Raw genomic sequence first — 17,202 nt, forward strand, 5'->3', positions numbered from 1 at the left:
CAAGTATAGTTTTATTTGTAATTTAATCTTGAATCTGAATTAAGAAAGGAAGTAGATTTCTTATATATCCTAAATAAAACTAGCATAATAAGTAGACAAATGATATTAGCTAAATTAAGTATAATCAGTGAAATTAACTGAACAAGTAAAATTTGGAGATAAATACAGTCAGTCTTTTTCTATTGTAAGACATTATAATAGTGGTGTTAGAAATCCTCATCAATATGAGTATGGTTGTTGTTGGGAGTCGAACGCAGTAGCAAACCGTTCTACAAGCCATCCGACTTAAGTTGCCGCACAACATAAGAATGGTTTTCAAACGTAGGTAAAGTAAAACTTAACGTAACTTTCGCGCAGTAAGAAACGCGCACAACATAAATTGTGTCAGAAGGGCGACAGCTTAATTTTATTATTTACATTTACAATTTACACACAATTTAAAATTACTAAATCTGAGTTAACAACGCAGGTTTATTGTACTTACTGTGATTAACTTTTCGAATGGTGTGAAAGAGTCTGTCGTTGACTCACCTTGTTTTGAAATGTGACAATGTAAAACAATAGACAGAACCACCTTGAGGACGATAGTTGAACAAACAAAACATGATGGATTGCCTACATGCAAATAATAACTGTAAATATTACATGTAAACAGTAAATGAAAATAATCAATGCAAATATTAATTGTAAATAATCAATGTTAATACTGAGTGCTGGTGACCGTTATTTTGAGCACTGTGAGGTACAAAAGGTACATTGTTAACTCAGATTTGTAAATAATACAATAATATTTTAATGTAAATAAATGCAAGTAATAGGTGTAAAAAATATAAATAATAATTAGTGTGAATAATAAATACTGATAATAAGGAAAACAGTAAGAACAATGGTATGTTTAAGCCCATATCTCCTTAATCTGACTTCGCACCCCTAGTTCCCGAACTCAAAATGTCCTGTAGAGCAGTCCCTATTTCCTGTTTAATTGTTGCACGCTTTTACTGAATCACCCTTTCACAGACGAGTTATGGGGGGACATGGGGGGGGGGACACCCAAACTGAACTTTTTTTCTATTAACGTTAGAAAATATTGAATTCAAAAGATGGTTTTTCCTTTTGTTTATGTTTAAGTTTCTGTGCTTAAATTGATGAATTATTTAAGTCATCAGATCATGTATCTGTACTACAATATTTATTTTTAATTTCTGAATGTATAATTTCTAGTCCACACCTGTGGAGTAACGGTTAGCGCGTCTGGCCGCGAAACCAGGTGGCCCGGGTTCGATTCCCGGTCGGGGCAAGTTACCTGGTTGAGGTTCTTACCGGGGTTTTCCCTCAACCCAATATGATCAAATGCTGGGTAACTTTCCGTACTGGACCCTTGACTCATGTCACTGGCATCACCTTCATCTCATTCAGACGCTAAATAACCTAAAATGTTGATAAAGCGTCGTAAAATAACCTACTAAAATATATATATATATATATATATATATATATATAATTTCTATACCTCATTTGAGGAATGGAAGCAGTGTAGGCCTAATGTTTCTTTTGTACTCATGTGATCGAAGTCTGCAGGTATTCAGGTCGCCACTTGGAGAAAATAATATGAATAACATACTGCACAACAATGCAGAAAAAAGAAAAGTGATCCAGGTGTAATGTGTAAACTTAAAGACGAGATTAAATAAAATAATTAGAGTTCATATTTCATATGATATCTTCAGGAAGGTAAAATTCATATTAAAAAGTTTCTGTTAGCACTGTTACGTAGTTTTATTGACATATGCATGTGTTTATGTACGAGAGAGAGAAAAAGAGGGAGATTGTTTTAAGTTGTGCCCTATTATAATTTGTAGTAGACCTACAGTTCAAGTCCTATACAACTCAATCCGAAACATCGTGGAAATCGATGTAATACAAAGAAACATGTCCTCGAAAATATCTTTAAGTAATCATATTGTAATGATAAGTAACAATTTTACTGGTATTATTGAGGTTGTGTAATTGAACTCATCATTTCGTCAGAATATGTAAGAATTTCGTCAGACTGAAATCTGGACCTCCAAATTTTCTTCCAATGATTTCGTTTTCTGAGTCCGTCTTGGTTCAGTTAAATTGTAACGCTAGATTTAAAATCTTAGCTTCATTTAACCGATTCGGTCCATTTATGAAACTATAAGAAGTAACAACCAAATGTAAGACTTCTATTAAAGCCTGACCATCAAGATCAAGAAAGACGACGGTCAAGAGGTTACATGAGCTTGGCCAGCGTCCTCTCTTATCACTCTTTCGAGATTCTATTTAAACTGTTAACACATTGTAAAACGTGCTCGTCTGTCGTCATCTGGTAATAAAGCTGTTCTGTTACGTACGCATTGAGGACTTAGTTCCTGCAACGAACCTACAACTTCAGTCTGATCGAAACCCGAGGGCTAGGGACACGACAGTATTCCGACATACTGTATCACGGTCAAGCTATAACGAGGAGGAGGTAAATGATGTCCTCTATAACACCATTATATGGGGATTTTATGTTTTGCTTTGCTCCCCGCCCCAAGGAAACGGTTCTCTCTCCTCCTATGCACCCTTTATACTCTGTCACAGACTGGATGTTTATCATTCATATTTTTTGTTTTAGACATTAATTATAATCTATTTTCTAGCTATAATTCACTTAACGATTAATCTAAAAACAATACGTAGGGCCTATAACAACTGAAATGTCACCTGCAAAAATTTTGGTCAGTGTAATATACAATAATTCAACGATGAAGTGAAGTCAGTTCCGAAACTCTCTGTACTACATTCTTACGTCGTCCTCTCTAAGGCGAGCTTCTGTGAGGATGCTGTTCTCCTGGCATATACAGACGACGGGCGGCCAGAGGGCGCAGCTAGCTATTCGACGCAGCTGCCACCACACTGGTTAATAATTCCTTATGTTCAACCCAAGCACACATAGCAGAGGTATTGAAGGTCTCGAGATCTGCCCTCTACTGTCCATCCCATGGAAAATGATTCACGCTACTAGCCTTGTGACTGCTCACAAATTTATTGCTATAGTGACCAGCCATAAATTAAAGAGCATGTTGTCAAAGGACTCTAAAGCCAAGTTTCTCGTCGTTAAAGAAATATGTATGAGATATCCCTTATCAATAAATTCGGCATAACTTCACAGAAGGCGGTTAATGTAAGTTTATATCAGCTAATTGCATAAATTAAAAAAGATTTATAATTATAATAATAATAATAATAATAATAATAATAATAATCCATGGCGCTACAACCCGTGAAGGGCTTAGACCGACCAGCCGGCTGCTGGTCTCATGCCCACATGCAGAAGCAGAGGTGGACGATCATCCAACCAGAATGGAAGTATCGTGTAGTCAGCATGATGATCCCCCCAGCCGTTATAGCTGACTTTCGCAAGCGGATTTCGCTACCTATCGTAGTTCCCCAAGTGCATCACGATGCTGGGTGGGCATCGGTCCCATACACTGGCCGAAATTTCATGAGAAAATTTCTTCCCCCATTAGTACTCGAACCAGCGCGCATTCCGTAACGCGAGTTCTAGGCAGGATGCCTTAGACCATGACGCCACATCGCGGAACAAAAAATGATTTGTTTTGAGTAAATTTAGATTTATGAAATGAGAAGATCTAGTTGTGGAAAATACAGCGCATTGATTTCCATTTTCTGTTATGAACAACTCATATTTTTATCTCAAAATTTCATTTCGGAAGTCTCTTAAATGGAGCAGCAATAGCACTAATGATAATGAAAATAATCTTATCTTAAGCTTCGAAATTTGTGAAAATTTAGTCCACACAACTCATACATCCACAGAAGATGATGTTATGCGTCTGGTAGGATAAAGAATTGCTTCCTAGGAATGTAACTATAACGGCTAACATTTACTGCCAACAACTCAGACGCTTTCCGGCCGCAATTTAAGAAAAACGACCGGGAAGACTATTTGAAGTGCTGCTGCGACATGAAAATGCACGTCCGCACTCCGCTAACATGACGAAAGCAGCTATCCAGGAGTTTGATTGGGAGGTGGTTCCATATGTCCAATATTATCCCGATCTTGCGCCCTCAGATTTCCACCTTTTTCATTCTCTATCCAACAATTTTCAAGGCAACTCCTTCGATAACAAAGATGCTTTACAAACTTGGTTTGACGAATTCTTTATTCTAAACCAGCAGATGTCTTCAGACTCGGAATCGAAAAACTAGCCAGCGTTGGCAGAGTGTCACAGATAATAGAGCAGTATATATTGCTGATTAATTTCTGTCTTCTATTCATCTGAAATAGTCCACACCTGTGGAGTAACGGTCAGCGCGTCTGGCCGCAAAACCAGGTGGCCCGGGTTCGAATCCCGGTTGGAGCAAGTTATCCGGTTGAGGTTTTTTCCGGGGTTTTCCCTCAACCCAATACGAGCAAATGCTGGGTAACTTTCGGTGTTGGATCCCGGACTCATTTCACCGGCATTATCACCTTCATGCCATTCAGACGCTAAAAACCTGGAAGTTGATACAGCGTCGTAAAATAACCCAATAAAATAAATAAATTCATCTGAAATAAATACTTTTTCCATAGCGAAAAAATGCTGCGAACTTTTTCATCAATCCAATACAAGCAATAATATATCTCCGTAAGGAGTGATCGTGCAGTATTGGTTCCTGTTCTTACGAGTCAATTATTCGAAATTGCGTCCTGTATCCTGCAGTGCCCAGTGCTGTTCTTACAAGAGAACCGTCAACACTGGAAGATTACGTAGCGGTAGGACCTTCAAATTTTGCATACTGATACATCTTATTAGTATAAGATGTGCCAAATAAAGTTTCGAAAATAATATGCAAACGATGTTCTGAATATCGCTGTGAATCTTCGTATGTGAACCTAGTAGTTGCGTAGTTTTTAGAGTGTACAGTGTAACATGTGACAGAGATGAGCGAGAAACAAGGCTGCAAATCAACGTTTGTAAACAGCAGAGTTAAATAGGGTCTATCATTACGAACAAGTTACAATGAACAACATATTTTTACTTTTTGTCTTGCTCCGAAATAAAAATAAGTGAATATTACTAATATGTGTGCCCTAAATCTGAATTTAAAATCCAAATTGCCCCATCAAGTACCATTTTCCGGGGAAAATGAATTTAATTTTTTATGATAAAACTTATTTGTTATTAATTTTTCGCTGCTACTGATAAAATTACAACACACTAGGGATTCAAAATTCCTCATAATACTTGAAAAATGTGTACTGGATAGAAAAATGATGTAACATAATTTAAAACACAACAATAAAAATATTTCATGCATATTTCGGAATTTGAACTTGCATTTAAAATAATTTTCTGCATGACTTCTGTTTATAACTAGACCGGGACTGTATTTTAGAAGGAATCAACAATAGTCTGCAAGCATGCTGGATGATTATCTTCCTTTTTTATCGCCTTTCCATTTCAGATATTTCTTGATGAAATCTTTCCCCATGCTCGTCGTTTACCACTCCGAAGTTAGGAGGAAAGAAATCCAAATGACAATGTAAAAAGTGTATTTTGAGAGACATATTAGACTCCATTTTGTCATATGCACTTAACATGATTTCCACAAGTTGTATGTAGTTCTCTGCCCTAGAATTTCCAAGGAAATTTGAGCAAACGTCTTTCAAAGCGCGCCATGCCATTCTTTCTGTAACGGAAAGTTTTTCCTCAAACAAAGAGTCAGCCATTTGTGAATTTGTGGACCGATGAAAATGCCCTCTTTTAATTTTCCTTCACTCAAACTGGTAAACTTTTCCTTTAAATACTGAAAACCACACCCTTGTTTGTTCATTGCATAGACCTCACTTTGAACTCTTATGACATTTACTTAATAGAAGAGACCAATATCTGTTTATTTAATAGAAGTACAAAATAACATGCCAAAAACCATAATAAGCCGTAAATAAGTCATAAACTCATAAAATACATTAGCTTTTGTTTTGGTTTATACCCCCAACCCACGCCAGATGTTTCCTGGGGGAGCGCTTATCGAAAAGTGAAATAGTATATCTTAAAAACCTTACGTGATACGAAGAAAAGAGAACCATTTTCGGATTCAGCGCACATCAAACCATAAGGGTCACATTGTTTTAAGTCGGAGCAAAATTCTTGTTGTTCAGTGTTATGAACTGATTGCATGGAATTAAACTCATAGTACATTAAATTGGTAATATATGCTTCATGGTCTCACAAATTAAACCTATAATCTACAATAAGTACACAAATACAATATAAAGCCCACCGACAATTTAGTCTTTCTTAGGACCTGTCACTATCCCTTCTTTACTTCTCTTATGCTATTCTTCCACTTCTTCTGGTTATCTATAGACATTACAGTGTCATGAATATAAACAGAACAAATTGTCAATTGTTCATGCAGGAATGAAATCATAAATTCTTATTGCACCACGCACAGCAAATGAAACTGTGTTGCTGTATTCTACATAGAGTAGTATATTTTTAATCCGTAATATGTTTAATGGACTCACTTTTTATGTTCAGGACCAATGGGTGAGCAGATCTTGAGATACTAGCCGGCACACAGAGGAGAGTTTGTGTTGTAGGGGAGTGTACTTCACCCTTTCATGTGCAGTAGCGAACTGTAACAGAAACATAACATAAGATATGAGCACACATTATCTCTGCCGTGTGTTAAGCATGCTCTCATAAATGTTTTACAATTAAATTAATTGTACACATTTTATTATATGAAGTTGATATAAAATAAATGATAATTATCGTAAGATCCATGCTGACTGAGCAATGTCTGAACTTTCATCTAAAGGAAGTGAATACGCTATGAATGGGAAAATACTAGATTTTAGTTTCTCAACCACCAGGTATGAAATATCTTCTATTCTTCTCCATGTAGTTAGTACGACGAGACAAACTAATGTTTTCGTGTTGTTCCTTTTGTTCAGGAAATATACACACGCCACAATTATTAAACATGTTTTAACAAATTCCCCGTCACTAAAAGTTTTCAATGATTTTGCGACTTCCCATGCAACTATGTTACTGGCAAGAATTCCCTTTTGTGTTTTAGTCAAGGCATTCGCCTTCTCTCAATTCTGGTTTACTTAATATTTCGGTTTTTAATTTTTAAAGCTGTTCCGTATGTTCCGGCCCTATAAATTGAAATAGAGAGAATAGAAAAGAAAATAGAAACAATGGAGCAAAAATTTGTTTCAAAATTTGTGAAAACAGAAAAACGATTTACGTAGCTAATATTATTACTTTAGCTTACTGTGTAGGTATTAAATTTCAAACTACGATTACCTACTATAATTAAACTGTGACTCTTATAACATTGTTTATAGCATAATGTCTGTGCATATTGCTTCTCTGGTTCCTATAACGATTTTGTTGCATAGTAAGCATATCACGGTTTCTCCACGAGCAAAATAAAATAATTTTCTTCCCAATCTACTTGGAATGGGCGTTTATGATTATTCACCGAGGTTGACATGTTCAACATCGCAAAGACAATCCACAATATAAAGAAGATACTTATACTGTGGACAATCCGTCACATCGTCTAAGGGTCGCTTGCAGAGGGGGTGGAAGTTGGTGGGAGGAACGTGACGTCAGAACCCTCCCCCCTACCGGATGTAATCATGATTACCAGTTTGTCACCGTCTGATTTAAAGTATTGACCATGAGAACATACGCTAGGATGACACGAAATTCAGGAGAAATTATGTTACATGATAAACTAGTAGTACTCAATTATGCTGTGGCTCAACCAAAGAGTTTGTAATACAATAACTAGAGACACCAATGGCGCTAGTGTAGCGTACAAAATTTGAACCGCTGTTCGGCCGCCATTAAAGGGAGTTGATGCTTCGCCGAGATTGCGAGCAGTTCATGCTTATTTGAAGAGTATGAATAAATATTAGTACACTTTAAGGGAAATAATAAGAAAATGGTGAAATACTGCGCCGCAAATAATTGTTCTAACATAGCTTACTCTTATAGGATGCCCCTAATTAAATTTAATGATACATTTATTATACTTGTTGATGGATCAAATACTAAAAATAAATTACGTATCACTTTAAATTTATAATTTTTATACTAATTATTTTTTGTTAATAATAATTTAACTGGAATATATCAAAAATAATTTATAGAGTTGAATATGCATCTCTTAATATTTGGAAGAATGTTCTAAATGCAGTTCCTCCTTTAAATGTCTTCACAGAATGTCGGAACATTTCTTGGATAAAATTTTTCCAGAAACACTTTAATCAGGTTTATACGGTTTATTTCAACAAGGTATGTAAGTGTTAGGTGCTATCATATTTAAATGGATTATAATAGCAAAGTGCACAAGAAAATCCTGACAGCATCTGTATAAAACTGTTTTGTTTCAGAATAAATGAAATCATATATGTTCCCGTTTTGTACAGTATGTAGTTCTAGCACAGTCTAGTATATACAGTCACGAAGCTCAATACGTAGTAAATATGCAAACATTAGATAGTTGCTCACCACTAGGATCGCTAATATCGCCTCATTACAGGCAATGCAAAATAGTATCGTCACAGTCTATTGTTTCTAGCACCCTCAAAACTCAAGCTTCGTGACTGTATATAATAGACTGTGGTTCTAGTTTATTGTTGAAAGTATAGCCGATGGCAACCAATTTATTACCACAACCACTACCACAACTTGCCTTGCACCACTACTACTAGGCATACTAATACCACCAATACTACGGCTACTATTACCAACACTACTAGGCCTACTACCACCACTACCACTATTAATGGCACCAATACTAGGCCTCCTACTACCACTACTACTAGGCCTACTGTTACTACTACTACTACTACTACTATTAGGCCTCTATTATATCACTACTACTAGGCCTACTGTTACTACTACTACTACTACTACTACTACTACTACTACTACTACTACTAGGCCTACTATTATATCACTACTACTACTACTACTACTACTACTACTACTACTACTACTACTACTACTACTACTGCTGCTGCATTAAAAAACCTGTACTGACCTCTAACCTGGTGGTCATCAACTATACAATTTATATATTGTTTTATGATGACTATTACACTTTTACTACGTCACACTATTTTTGATCAATAAAACGGCACGAAAGGACGTCTTTCAACCAATCATGCCTGCTTATCGCACAATTTTATCGCGTCCCTAGCATTTGTTTAATTTTATCGCGTCCCTAGCATTTGTTTATTTTTATCGCCTACCCTAGCATTTGTTTCTTTGTTTGCCAACATTTCAAACTGCACTGGTCTGGACGTCAAAAAACAGAAAATTACAAACCACACCAGTCGATGCACAGTACTTTCAAATATGACTCGCACTGGCATTCAAGAACAAGAATTAATAAAGATCACTGGTCATATATGAAGAGCACCATTCGGAAATCCTGAATAAGTTGAGGGATACACCATGTACATCAACGAGTTCACTTCTTTTACGCACACGTCCAATATAACATCAACTGAACCACCAACCACTAAAACATTCAAATTTGAAAATTGTGCTTTCAATAATTGTTTCTTTTAAAATTATTCATGTTTATTTTTTATTTCATCATCGTTAATTAAAACATTTCTTGTTTATTTCATCATCCCTAATTAAAACTTTTCTAACACTTGTTTATATTATTTAGGTTATGTTTGTTATAACTTCTGCTGTATGATATAATGGAGATTGTTTAATACTAAGATTTATTGAAAATCATCTGTCAAGTGACGTTGATTACTGGGATCCGGATGATTGAAGTGAAATGCAAGCTACCCGGGAACTCTACCCGACACCGATCCAATTTTTCCCTCTATATCCACAGACCTAAAAGTGGGCTGACAACCGTCAAGCAACCAACTTCGAGTGCACACTAACTCAGTGTGACTTAAATTGTGCTTTTCCGTTATAATATTGCCAAAGATGAATATATAATATTTCAATAAATACAGCGCTCTTCTACCATTCATATTTATTTCATCACGATCCATCCTTGGTAAAAGATGTTTAAAACAGTGTATCACCAGGCTGCATCAATGTATTGTGGTACTGTTTTCGAATTTCGCGCCGCAAACACTCCCTTTAATGGCGGATGATAGCCGATTCAATTTATGACATTTTTCTTGCCTGCCACTTACGGGTTTGTGTCTCTAGTAAATATTACAAACTCTTTGGGCTCAACATTTATTGTGTGTTATATTTTTCATATTACTCGTATCTTCCGGTTGTTCTGTATGGTTGTGAAACTTGGACTCTCACTTTGAGAGAGGAACAGAGATTAAGGATGTTTGAGAATAAGGTTCTTAGGAAAATATCTGGGGCTAACAGGGATGAAGTTACAGGAGAATGGAGAAAGTTACACAAATCAGAACTGTACGCATTGTATTCTTCACCTGACATAATTAGGAACATTAAATCGAGACGTTTGAGATGGGTAGGGCATGTAGCACGTATGGGCGAATCCAGATATGCATATCGAGTGTTAGTTGGGAGACCGGAGGGAAAAATACCTTTGGCGAGGCCGAGACGTAGATGAGAGGATAATATTAAAATGGATTTGAGGGAGGTGGAATATGATGATAGAGAGTGAATTAATCTTGCACAGGATAGGGACCGATGGCGGACTTATGTGAGGGCGGCAATGAATCTGCGGGTTCCTTAAAAGCCATTTGTAAGTAAGTATTACTCGTATGTCTCTTGTGCTCAACGTAAAATACATTTAATAATTAGATAAATTAAATAAACAGTTTCTTTAAAGGATCTAATGTAATTTTCAATACATTTAGCTACCGTATGTTAAGTTACCTTCAAACCTCAAAATTATTTTAAGTACTGTACAACGTAAAATAATTTTATATTAATTTCCTACGGTAACTAGGCAAATTGATAACTTGCCTTTATTTTAGGAATTATGCATCAATGTAACCCTCTCTATTTGAAACACAGAAAGAAATAACTAATAAGTAAGAAGTATTTCCTATAGTAACTTGAGATTTTCTTTAATTGAATAACGTAATTTAATCCAAGTTACTAATTGCTCGTATAGACCTATATGAGAATATGGTGAAAGATTCCATCATGTAAACAATTAGACTAGTATGATATTCAATTTCTCTCAAATTAAGTCTATAAGTCTACAGCTACATAGCTACAGTACACTGTTAAGTTCGATGTTGGATTGCGTACTTGCCAGTCATTGCCTCCCGACACAGGTACTACACACAGCTTGTCTTCTTCCGAGCAATAGCATCAGAGCTTCCGAACTACCAAACTACTACTAATATTCCAAGTACTACTTAACTGTCTTGTAGGTCCATTTCAATTTTTTTTTCGTTATAAATTTTGTTACAATGCGACCTTCCAATGTATAAAATTTGAAGGTCCTACCCAACCTTCCAGTGTTGAACTTTCCCTTGTTAGACAGAATTTTGTGAACACTCTGTGTATGGAATTTAAATCCACTGCACTTATCTGTCATATTCGATATTTATTTTTGAAAGACTAGTGATGATTAGTTAAGGCTGGTCCACAATAAACCGGGAACGGAAACAACAACGAGAACGAGAACGGATATATTGTTAAAAATGTATTTAAATGTGAGCATTCGCAGTTAACTATTGTGAATACACACATTTAAATACATTTATTTTAACATTATTTCCGTTCTCGTTCTCGTTGCCGTTTCCGATCCCAATTTATTGTGAACCAGCCTTAAGTCTGAATATGTATGCTCTGCTGAAGTTTAATTTGTAGCCATCAATTGAGTTTCTTGTTTGTGTTTGATAAAGTCTGTATATTAGTTTTATACTTTCTCCAATATCAATCCTAATATCCAAATAAATGGATGAAATTATTGATACAATTCATGATACTATATTTCAAGCTGAATATGCATCAGGATAACCTGAATAAAGCTTCAAGATATTTCATGTAAAACAATAAAGTACTGTTTTATTTTACAGCTCATAACATGTATAGATTAGACTTAAATTCTAATCATACATTATAATTTCCTTTTCTTGTCTGTTTTTTGTTCAATATAATTTTATGGTTTGCTATTATTAACCAACAAATCAACACATGAGACAGTAAAGGTAATTGTAAATAGCAAATTCTTGGATATTCAATAAAAAAAGACCTGTCATCGTCTGAATATTAATGCGATGAAGATGTCATGCAACCTTTCTGCAGTACGGTCAGTCCCAGGTAGAGCATTCAACACAACCCGTTGCCGCCATCCAGGCTATGACGAGATGAAACACTAGGACTTGTGTTAGGTTTCTGCTGAAACTGCGTAACAACCGCCATCACAGAGTAAGGACAATGCTTGCTGACATCCTAAGACAACAAGGATTAGAAGTCTATGAAGAAGTGCATGGTATCTCGAAAGATGATCCAACAAGTCGAGTAGATATTGTTGTCATTGATAGAAGAGAGAACACAGGAGCAATATTAGACCCGACTATCAGGTTTGAAAGAGATGCACAACAGCCAGCAGTATAACATCATGGCTAATCGTTGATCAGTACACGGACTTCTTTTTGGAGTTCGTGGTACCATCTCCAAATACACCTATAACCTTTTAAAATCAAAGGGATTCACATTTTACAGTGTTGAGAAAATCCTTAGAAAAATTCTAAAGGACTCAATTCAAATTTTGCAATTTCATCTCTATTTCAAGTAATGTGGTTCACTTTAATTTTCTTTTGAAATGTATTGTATGTATTTTCATTGTAAATTTTTATATATGTACTTGTTTTCTGGATCCTTGTGGTCTCCCTTATTGAAGGGCAGATGGTTTTATTTTATAAATCCGATGTATGTGTAAACAGTAGACCTTCTGATAATGAATTACAGTGCTACATTTTGTTTCGAGATGCTCATAATTATGACGGCAGAGAACATAATAATATATTATACATTGTGTGATATTCAGCATTTAAAATGATGTTGCGTCACTGTATCAATTCACTCATTGAATTCCTCTCGGTTTCTAGTGTATTTGTTACACGCACTTTAAAGTCATCAAACCTTATCTTCAGCTTCTTGCATTATACACAATTATGAATTTTATTTCTGAGTATCAACATCATCACCACTGCTTAAAGATTTTCTTTATTTACCAGTTATCAGATTTGACCAGCATGGCGAAAGACTATTTCCTAACACGGCAGTCCATCGGTGTGGAGTAACGGTTAGCACGACTGACCATGCAACTAGCGGGTCCGGTTCAAATCCTGGTTGGGACAAGTTACCTGGTTGAGGTATCTTTTCAGGGGTTTTCCCTCAATCCATTACGAGCAAAATCTGGATAACTTTCGGTGCTAGACCCTGGAATCATCTCGCCAACATTATGACCTTCATCTAACTCAGACGCTAGATAACAATAGCAGTTGATAAACCGTCGCAAAATAACCAATTATAAACATAGCAGTTAATTTCTGTACCTTTGTAAAGAGTCTAATATACATCTGCTGGATTTGTATCTAAAATGTTTACGAGTTTAATCTTCTAACCACCTACAAGCTTGAAGATTAACTTCAAACTGACATGCCATTAAATTAAATTATTTTCCCCATAATTTCACAAATTTCATTATATTCTTAACACCAGTGCAACGATGGTTTCATTATGTACGCCATGCCAATTTACAATTTATATAGCAATTTAGAGAAAAAATATTTCCGTAGATATAATGTAATTAACTTTTAATAATTTCATATAAAATATTATTATTCGCATGTAGCAACAACTTCTAGTAATATTTTGCTACTATGATTAAAATTGATAAAAAATATTAAAATATATTCACGGCCGTAATCGGATTTAAGTAAACTTACATTACTTGTTTTTCTTTTTCCTTTTTTACTTTTTTATTTTTACTTTGTTATTTAATGATGCTGTATCAACTACGAGGACTTGTTTGTTTTTAATAAGAAAAAATATAATGGGTTCGAAATCAGATAAAACAATCCATTATAGCCTGTGCGTACTAAGAAAGTAGCAACCAAATGAGTATCTATTATCTTTAACGATTGGCTTATGACGGCAAATGAGAAGAATCTAATTCCTTTCTAAAGATTTGCCCTGGTTAATCTGTCTCTTAAATTAATTGTGATGAGAAGAAAATACACATTTTGGGAGTGCATTTACAACTTCATAGGTGAGCAAAGTCTTTAAAGAAAAATAGCTAGTCTTTTAATTTTGATCTCTTGCGGTAACGGCTAGGATTACATGCGAGTAATTAAAATAATTAATACATAGCCTACAGCTATTTTAATCCCAAAAATGGTTGCCTGAAGAAACGCTTAATTATAGGCATAATTCTGTGAATTATTATTAATTTCTTGCAGTGTATTTCTGTGATGAGTGAGGTCACGTTATTTTTAAGCAATTCTCAAAAACTTTAACCTAATTTTTTGTTGGAAGAAATTTTCTGTTGGACATACAATTAACTTAGCCTACAGTATATATGTGAATAATAATTAATCTCTCTAACAAAACAACTTTAAAGACATTGGCCATACCATTTTATTCACAACTATGCGAAAAAAGTGCTTCTGAAAAATGGCCAGAGGTGATTCCAAGCAGATAGAATTTTCGCTACTCATGTTTAAAAAGGAGGTCCTTTTATTTTTATTTAAAATTGTTTCTCATGAACATAATTTCTAACACAATTAACTCCATAATAAACATGAATAAAATCCACGCAATTGTTTAGAATAAATCTGTATAAGGGATTCTGAAAAAGTGTTGGGTCTGCTTCCACGAAACTCCGCAAAATATATATAAGTTTCATTTAGGCATACACGCTTTAGTATCTGTGGTCATATCGTGTGTTTAGGATCTGTGGATAGGTTACACCTATAGGCCGTTTTTACTATTTTTGAGTTCCTGTTTCTATTGTGTGTTGTAGATGGCTTGTGTTCATGTACAGTAGAGGAGGCAAGACCTGTCCTGTGACCTTATAATATGCTGTGGCTATATCACCAATGGGTATGGAGGGGGAAGATAGGTTTTAGTCTGAGATGAACTTCCGTGTCCGTAGATTAGTATAATATTTACCATCATGAAGAAAACTCTCTTTTTGATAGAGTATGTTTCCTTCCTCTCACAGTCACATGCAGATCTCGCCTCCTCATCTACAACTGATTATAGATTTTAATTAATGTTTATGATATTGGTGAGCGAGGCCGTGATGAATGTAAATGTAAATTTCCAATTCGGCATTTGCCTTTGTGACTGAGGGAAACCATGAAAAACCCCAGTCAGATTGTTCGACCACCGAGTTTGAACTCGGGACTTCCCGAATGCGAGTCTCAAACGCTCCCGTCTGGACCAACTCCCTTGGTCAATATATTTTTGCATCGTAAAGAAAGATATAGCTACGCGAGTTTTAAGTGTTTATAAAAATGACAATTTTATTCTGTTGAAACCTTAGCGATGTCTGAACGTAAAATGAACATGTTTTTTTCCTCTACGATACAGAATTTTGAGGTAAAGGTAATTAATTACGTTCCTTTGAAGCATTACAATCACCTAGAGAATTTCAAGTTCATTTCTTAGAACTCAGCTAGGTTTAACATACTGTGATCTAAAATATGCAATGATAATAGTGCTCTAATGGACAAGATGGAAGATCAATCAATATTTAAGAATTGCGTTTCTTCACAGATATAATACAACCAAGTGTGCAGCAGTATCGGTGAAACATTGAACTAAAACATCTCACGTTATTCTTGACAATCATAGAACGCATGTAGCATCAGACCGTCCAACCTACGAGACTTAAATTAAAGAGAGATAGAAATTTTGTAAAGATGCCTTTTAAATAATAATAATAATAATAATAATAATAATAATAATAATAATAATAACAGCTTATCCCTTGGACGTATAAGTTAAAGACGATTCTTGGTCATAATGGAAATATTTGTGTTTGTAAACATACTTTATGAACACTTAGACTTGACAGCGGTTGACACAAATTAAATCAAATTTCCTAAAGTCATATTAAGAAAATGTGTATTCAAAACAAAAGAAATTTCTATGTGTGAATAGATATTCGTTGAGAGTCGAAATTTTATTTAAGTTGAAAAACAAATAATGGAACAAGTGTTCAATTTCCCGAATTTGTTAAATATATTATCGAAATATATTTGATAACAATGGTAAATTACATATTTAAAATAAATAAATAAGATGAAATTATGAAAATTTAAACAAATGTTCATCAGCACAGAATATTAAGCCGTAAGTTTTAATTTAAAACCATATTAATGGTAGATATGCTGAAACACCAGTGCACTTGGCTCCAAAATAATGACAAGATGAGCGGTGATTAACTATAAAAAATTGTCTCTATTAAGGATCTTATAGACAACGGGACTGTGAAATATGCAAAGGGAGATGAAAGAAAAAGAAACATTGAATTTGCTTCAACAGAAATAAACAGTTCTAAAACATCCATTTCCTAATTCCCACCACTACCATTATTATTATAAAGATGACGACAGTTAAGTTCTGAAGAATATTTTGCTTCCTAAAACGATGTGTTGGAGTTCAATTTCCCTGACGCGACGTTTCTAAACCGCTCTTTCTCTTTATGTTGTTTAAGTTGTGTTGCTACAAATATGAAAATATTCTCACCTGTTTTTATATTACATATATTTCTACTTTTATCTTTCACACACACACACACACACACACACACACACACACACACACACACCACACACACACACACACAAAGAGTATATGTTCTTGCCTGTCACTTGGAAACATAGTGCAACAGCACGGGCCTATAACGCGAACTCGTATTCGATTCTCAGCGCCAAATGAAGTTTTACTTGTGGTAAACAAGATCGGAGGATGAGGACTTTTTCCTCGGGTTCTTCCATTTTCTTAATATTACAGATTTTATCCCACAAACATACACTCCTTCATATAGTCTAATAAAAAAAATGCAGTTTCAGAGTAAGACGTAAGAGCTTCGTTGATTCCGAGTGAAGAGACCAGTCAGTATATTGCTCCCCTGCGAAGCGTTCAAGACTGTTTCATGATACCAGACGGAAACCTCAATGAGGGATGCTGATATTTTTGGGGAATTTTTCGATGCTAGACATGA

The sequence above is a fragment of the Periplaneta americana genome, chromosome 17 (assembly GCF_040183065.1).
Source record: "Periplaneta americana isolate PAMFEO1 chromosome 17, P.americana_PAMFEO1_priV1, whole genome shotgun sequence".
Taxonomy (NCBI): Eukaryota; Metazoa; Arthropoda; class Insecta; order Blattodea; family Blattidae; genus Periplaneta; species Periplaneta americana.